This window comes from Calonectris borealis, chromosome 26 (genome assembly GCF_964195595.1).
Source record: "Calonectris borealis chromosome 26, bCalBor7.hap1.2, whole genome shotgun sequence".
Classification (NCBI taxonomy): Eukaryota; Metazoa; Chordata; class Aves; order Procellariiformes; family Procellariidae; genus Calonectris; species Calonectris borealis.
Window position 1 is genome coordinate 5769642 of NC_134337.1, and position 7836 is coordinate 5777477.

Genomic DNA, 7836 nt, shown 5'->3' on the forward strand with positions numbered 1-7836 from the left:
AAGCTGTTAATTCGGGTTTGTCCTAGACAAGCATCCAGACGTCTGCATTGTTTGAGGTTTGCCCATCCCTGCTCAGTTCCCTTCTCGGTATGTCCAGCATACAGCAGGCTGAATAGTTCATTAATTGTTTCCATTTGATAGGGAAGAGCATGAATAGCCATCAGCCACCAGTGACGCATTTCACCCTGATGTCAGGGCAGTGTTTTGCCTGGTTTCCTACACCGGCTCCTGCTGCATGGGGCTTTTCAGTAGGGAGGTTCACAAAGGGAGGTGTTGGCTGGAGTAAGTCTGAACTCTTACACTGTCATCTTTTCTTTCACAAAGGCATTTTTATAAGGAATTTCCTTGGCATGGCAGGGAGCTGTGGTGCAGACTTGCACTTCCCAGGGCAGCCAGCTCCCCTCAGGAATTAGCAGCTCGGCAGGCAGGCCGGCTCACGGACGCAGCGTCTCCCGTGCCCCTGCGGCAGCACCTTCAGGTACATGGGGTGAAAAGTGCTGGCGTGCCCGGGGGAACAGAGCCCTCCCTGCGGTCTGCGAGCGCGGACTGGACCAGGGAGAGCAGGAACCCCCTTGGGAAGCCCATTCAGGACATGTTTGATCTGTCTTTGTGCAGTTTTCTTGCTTGGCGTTACCATCCCCGTGCACTGAGATTGCCTTGACCATAAAGCTTGCTGGGGCATAGGGTGCCCAGCTGAGCCGTCGTGCTTTCTTACTGGGAGGACGGAGGCAGACCACACCAGACCACCAGATTGGTGTGGTCTCAGCTCCCCCCCATAAGAGAGGTATTCCTGCTGAAGGTCGAGGTCACCTACAGAAACTGCTGGGGAGAAACATTGGGGAAAAGACCTAGCAATGACCATGTAGACAGGACTGCTTTACCCGGGATCAGATAGCGAAGACAAAGGGCCTGTTAGCTGCTGTTTATTCTTTCGTAGCCTTTGCCTTTCCTCCTACAAATCCTCCAAAAGGAGACACTATTATTTATTAGCCTTGTGCGCTAACAGCCTGAATTTGAGATAACCCCTTTTGTTCCACCACATTGAGTGGATATTTGATTCCTATTCAGGAGGGTGATAGTGTGTGTAAATATTTGGTGCCCCGCTGAGCAAGGTTTGATTTACAAGCTCCCGTCGCTGCTGCACTTGCACGTGTCGGCTGGCAGAGCCCCGAGCGTCTGATCTCCCATGGCACGCTGCCCGCCAAAGCCTTCCCGGCTGCAAAGAAAAGGAGTTGCAGGTTGGCAGCGATTAGAGCCCGGAGCCAAATCCCCCTTCTCCATCTCCTGGATAGAGTTACGGTCCCTCTGAGGACCGCGGGGTCTGGCTGGGTTTATGAGGACCAAGATCCCTCGGATGTCCCGGTTTATAAAGGCCCTGGGCAGAGCGGTGCCCCGCTCCTCCCTGCACGCAAGGGGAGGAAATCTGCAGCGGGGCTCCCGGTGCCGATGGCATCGCTCCCCGCCTGCTCCGGCAGCTCATCCCCGCGCAGGCTTTCCCCAGCTTTTGGAGCGCCAGCCGGCTCCCAAGTTGGATTTTTAAAGTAGCGCTAATGAAAATGCTGGGAATGTCTGTGGCTCTCCAGCATTTTTTTCATTTTGTGGGTTCTCCCATCCACCGCTTTGCGGAGTGGCTGGCACTCCTCGCAGATGGGGAGTTTTGACAAAAGGAAACTGTTTCTTTGTCTTCCAGACATTTTTCTTGCAATATTTTTTTTACCAGTTCTGGTGGAAAATGGAGTTTTGGCTGGGCCCCCAGGAAAGGCTGTATTCTTTCGTCTCTCCAGCTGATAGCTGGTTAAAGAAATGTAAGTAAATAATGTGTAAAGTAAAAAAAAAAGTGCTATGGGACAACAATAAAACTTAGAGGCAGAGCCATTTAATTTCACCCTCTCCACATACACATGCACACGCCTTTCCTGGCCCAGCCCATTGCCAGATCTATGTTAAGATTTTAAATAACAAAACTACATTGTATCTTGGAGACTAAGGACAAAATAAGTGGATTTTTTCCTCTCCCTTACACATGATGAAAAAAAAAGTAATTGGAAGGCCATTTTCCCAAGCTTCTCAATGTTTTGTTTGGTTTTTTCCCAGGACTTATCTTCAGTCAGAAGTTAGGCTGGCATAAAACGGGAGCCCAGAGCTCCCGGGAGCAGGCTAGGAACAGGCAGGTGGGGAAACAGAGAAACAGCCTGACCCGCCGACTGAGCGATGTGAAAGGTTCAGTGTGTGTGTCCCAGGGCGTGGGGAAGGGACCGGAGCTGGGGGTGGGAGCCTGCCCGGCCTTTCGTGGCCAAACTCTGCTTTCACCAGCGTAAATCCGGCGTCTGCAGCCACGCAAGCCCGGGTTTGCTCGGAGCGCGGAGCCGGCGATGGCTGAGCGGGTCCTGCAAGGGCCATCGGGTCTTGATCCTGAAATACCTGAGGTTAAAAGTGACGAGATCTCGCCTGCCAAGAGCTGGGGATCTCTGCCTGAGCGTGCTGCTCCAGCCGTGCCGCACCGCTGTCCTTCTGTACGCTTGAGTCCTGTAAGAAATGCCTTTGGATGGCCCCTTAGCGTTCCCCACTAGCCATGCCTAGGCACAAATACTATGAAACCCACTTTCTGGTTTCTTCATTGCCTTCTTCCATCCTCAGCATCATGCTTGTCCTACAGCAGGAAAAATAGATCCAAGCAGCCAGGATACACATACTGTGAATGTTCTCTGGTGTGATTCATTTGCAGAATACCAATAATATATTTAACTAGTGTTGTACAAACAAAAGCTGCATTTTAAAAGAAATGATTTTAAAGATTTATTCCAAAAGAAGCAATGATTTTTTTATAGAAAGTTTTTCTGGAATAAATGGAAAGGTACAAAAAAAAAAAAAAAAGAATAAAAGATTGTATCCATCTATCAATCTTGTGTCTGAATGTTTTATAAGAATATTTCAATTTTTGTATTTCAGATGTGACATGGACTATTTTGTGGATGTGCTCATTTTCTTGCTAAGGCTTATATTACAGTTGTATTGTGAATGCTCCAAAGCCAAGATTGGACAATAAACTTTATTGAACACAGGATAGTTTTGTACAGGATATAATTTTTCTCTTTTCTCTTTTTTTGGTAGGAGAAGGATCCGCTTTGTTTTTGAATTTCAGCTAGGTAGCACTGATGTCTCAGGCGCGCAGGTCCCTTGGCAGGCTCCCGAGCGGTGAGTTGCTCCGTGGTGGGTGTGCAGGGGAGGCAGGCAGCCGGACCGCGGCAGGGAGCGTGCCGTGCCGTGCCGAGCCGTGCCGTGCCGAGCCGTGCCGTGCCGTGCCGTGCCGAGTCGTGCCGTGCCGAGGCGTGCCGTGCCGTGCCGTGCCATGCCGTCCCACAGAGTCATTCCCCACAGCTGCTTTCGGTGCGGCTCCAGGACGCCTTTCGTTGTCACGCCTGCTAGCAGGGCATTTTTCTGCTGGCTGTAGTAAACTCCCAGACACAGACTTAGTGCAAAAGGAGTTTCCCAGTACCTGACCTTTGCAGGGAATTGAAACACAAGACCTCAGAAACTTGTGTGCAATAAGAAAATGTTCTGTGGTCCCTTGCATGGATCCTAAGGCCCTAAACAAATATTGCCATAAGCCTATCAGGCAAATAAAGCACAGAGCTGACATGCCCAGCCCATGGTTGCAAAGCAACTGAAGGGCAGAGCTGGGCAAGGGACAGGGGAGCCCTGTTTCCTGGAGCTCCAGCAGCTAAAAGTCTCCCCGAGACCAGAGCATATTCAGCACGACAATCCCCTTTACATATTCCTGCTCTCTGACCCATCGGTGCTGAAGAGAAGCTGCAGCCACCCGGGTCTGGGGGACCCGGCAAGAGCCAGAGATGAAGTACGGGGGAACCTGTGGGGTCTTTGGGGCCAGACCTGTGGTGTGAGCCCACGGACGATGGGCGGCTGGTTTAGGGAAGGGGGCAATGCCCTTCATCCCCCTCCCCGGGCTGCACCTCCAGCCAGCGCCCAGCCTGCCTGAGTCACGTTCAGGCACTGGCGTGGGCAGATCCCCAGTAACAAGCTGTTTGCCAAACCAGTTCCTCCATCTGCCGCTCTCATTCCTCCAGTCTCGGGCGGCGGCAGCTGCCGGCGCTGGGTCCGGGGGGAATGCCGCCGAGCGGCCCCAGCCCGCATCCTCCGCCCGCGGACCCAACCGGCATCTGGATGTTCCCCGCTGCCCAAATAGCCGTGACCTCCCCGCTCCGTGTTCCTCAGGTGGGTCCCTCTGCCTCACAAGGATGCTCAAGCCAGGTCACCCATCGCTCCCTGGGTCTCTCAGCATTATCTGCAAAGCGGGGACGATACCTGCTGTCCTCAACGAGATTATTTGTGTGTCATTAAGTTACAGGTCCGTTTCGGGAGGCTCAGCCTGGTCGTTTCGTTGCAGCCCACCCTCCTCTGCCGCAGTTTTAGTGCAGTAAAGGAGGAAGCACATTGATTCCAGCTAAATTGGAGTGGGTGTGTGAATTATTTCAGTTGGGTGGTAGGGAAACGTGTAGGTGAGCGCTTCCTCCTTTTAGACAAGTGTTACAGGATCTGTAATAACCGGGCCAAGATCTCAGGCTAATGTTTGACCTAGAAGTGGAGCCAAGCTTGCCAAATCACACGGCGTGTTTTGAAACTCTTGACCCCAAAATACATGAGGTGAACACCTCTCTCGTGTGCTGCCGTTCCAGCTGCCCGGCCCCTTCGTGCTGCATTGCGGAGCACCTTACATGCAGCCTAGAATAATTCAACCCATCGTATGGAGAGTTTACCCTATGTTGTAAGACGCATCACATCTTTTCTCAGTAAGGTTCAGTGATTCAGGGTGGTTATTTTCTTATCTGCTCAAGCTTGCTTGGTGGTGGGTTTTTGGGCTGAGTTACAGCTGTTGAAAGACATCGGTGCTCCCGTCTCCAAATGCGCATGCGGCTCTTCGGCCCATCACACCGGCACGCGTGGTTGCTGGGATAACGTGTTGGGGTTTCTGAGGGTGTCAGCCCAGATTTGCCCTTTGTGGTCTCTTGCAAAAGGGGGACGGGGAAAACTGTTCGACGGTATCTCAGCCCCAGGCCCTTGGCCACAGCTGCCAACCCAAACACTGGCAGGAGCCTGTCCCCGGGCGCCTGCTGTCCCAAGCCCACCCGTGGGGCCTCAGCTGGTTCCGCCCCAAGGAAACCTTTAGAAAACCTATTACCAGAATTGAATTTTCCCAATGGTTGAGACTGGGCTAAGACAAGTGATGCCAGCATCACAACAGCAAATCTGAACAAAATCTGGCTTCTGGGTTGAAGCTCTACAGAGCAGTCACTGCAGAGCAGGACTGGTCATGTTAAAGAAGTAATTGCTCCACTGGCTGCAAAGATTAACTGATATTATGTGAAAAAATCCTGCTGTGCCTCTTGCTGCCCAAGGAAAAACGTGCGAGGGCACAGGAAGCAAAAGGAACATGTTTCTCAAATGGGATCTTGTGGGATCTTTTTCAGCAGCAATGGCATGCACCAACTGACGCTGCTGTCTGTAATTGTGCTGCTCTGCTATTCCTTCATTCATTATTTCACTCTGCAGTTTGCAGCAAGTGCAAAAAATGTGGGTGTTTAATTCATTGCAAGTACAACATTGATTTCAGTTTGAAAAACAGCCTGAAGTGCCTCCTCGTGAAGCTAATTCTGGTGTTGCATATACTCATAGTCCTGTGGCTTGCATTTTTATGAGCTACCTCTGAAGATCTGGGCTTCAGTACGTGGAGCCAGAAAGGATCTGTGTGTTCTTATGCTGACTAACCCACCTACGCTTCGTTTCTTATTTGCAAGCATATCTTGCATGATTTGTGTTATGCGTGATGAAATGGCCTGATATTCCTGGAAGCAAGTGGACTGGCATTTAGGCCATTGCTTAGCAAAGTGGGGTCAGCTGTTGTAGTTGGGGTAGGGGTTGTACTTACATTTGTAACCTCTGGTGCCTGGATGCTGCCTTTTCATCTGGGAGTGGATGCAAAGGTGGGAAAGCTTTGCTCAGCCATTTTATTGGGGAAGTCAAGGCCCACAGAGCTGATGCTATCAAGTGATGGTGATGCAGTAATGGAAGCCAGGAGTAGAGTGCAGGTCTCCTGACCCCTGTCCGGTAAAGGGAGAACTAAGATCAATATTGAAGTCAAGAATGTGGTCCAGATGAACCACGGGTAAAGCCCCATCAGTCCTTTTCTTGGGGCGTGGCACCCGGTGTATGGAAGATAAGGATCTTCTGTTTCATCAAGTAACTCCAGCTCCATGCATAAGGAGATGTATGGACAAAGAGCGATGGGAGATGACCTTCCCAGCAGCATTTTGATGGAAGGGCCTTTACTGTCACAATCCTTCCTCCCTCGGGCTGTTTTGTTCCCACTTATGAATGGGGAAAGAGAAGCAAAGGTATTCTGCAGTGGTGTGGCCTTTCAAAGCCAGGTATTGCAGGGCAGGGAGAGCCTGAGGCTGTGGCTCACAGGCCTGTGCATCAGCCTCCCCCTCCTCTCCATCCTGCCATCCAGGCTATTAAGGAAGATGGTTTATCATGTAATGATAAAACCCGATTTCCGGCTATGCTGTTGACTCACTCTGTGTCCGTGAGCAAATCGCTTCATTCCTTTCTGGCCCTCGGTTTCCCCATCAGTACAACAGGATAACAACATTGCTCCGTCCCTCCAGGCAGCTCAGCTGGTTCTTTGATTGCTTAATGGTTTCGGGTGCAGGTGCAGGACAGCCGCAGGAGTTCTCTCTTCAGGGCAATCAGGGGTTTATTTCCCACCTGTTCTCTGCTGCAGCCCATAGTCACTTTGTTTGCTTTGTTGGTGGAAGAGGGTGTGATCCTGTTCTCCTTACCCTGGGAAGATTCCAGCAGATGCCACGGACAGGGAAGAACAAGGACTCGGATGCAATTTGGATTAGCTAAACATTAAGCTATGTTCAGGTGGAAATGGGCACCTACAAGCCCCGGAGCAGCATTCCTGAGGCACGGGTCACAGGATGCGTGAGTACGTGTGCGGGCTCCGCTGGCAGGGGAAGGGACCTGGTGTGCAGGCCTGGAGCCAGCCCTCTGTCATGGCTGAGCTCCATCGATTCTGGTTTGCCTGGAAAGAGTGTTCTAAAAATTGCTAGTCTTTCCTAGGTAAAGTAGGTGAAATATTTATAAATCCATCCTCTAGAGGAGACCTTTTGCATAAGCATCAACCACTCCGACTTTAAAACACGCACCTCCCCCCCAAGCAATCTTTTGCTTCTCATCCAGAGAAGGGGCAACTTTAATTGCATTTGTCTGGAACGGTTGCACCTATTTACGGGTACGGGAGACCGCAGAGCCGGTCAGCAGCAGGAAAAGGGGATTTCTGGGCTTCCTTGCTTGACTGCGCTCTCTGTTGCATCAGGCTGGCTGCTGTGGCCGCAGTTCAGTGTCGTTTGTGCCGTGAGGTGTGGACCACGCAGCGGGGTCGCGGCCGGGGGCTGCCCCACTTTTGGCAAGACGGTGCAAACCCCGCGGGGATATTGGGGGGGTGGGGGGGGGTGAGCTCGGGCTCCTTTCGGCCCCCGCAGGCGGAGCGGGGTCCTTCGGGGGGCGGCGGGGGCTGGAGAGGGGCCCCGCCCCGGCCCCGCTCCGCGCAGCCCCGGCCCCGGGGAGGCGGCGGCGGCGGCCCCCGGCCCCGGAGGCGGAGCCAGCGCCCGGCGCGGCGCCGCGGGCTCCGGAGCCACATCCTGCAAAGGAGGAGCGGGGCGGCGGCGGGACCGGGAGCGGGGCCGGGGCAGCGAGCGGGGCCGGGCGGCGCGGGAGCCGCATCGCCGTGGCCGCCCCGCGCCGCCGCCCAGG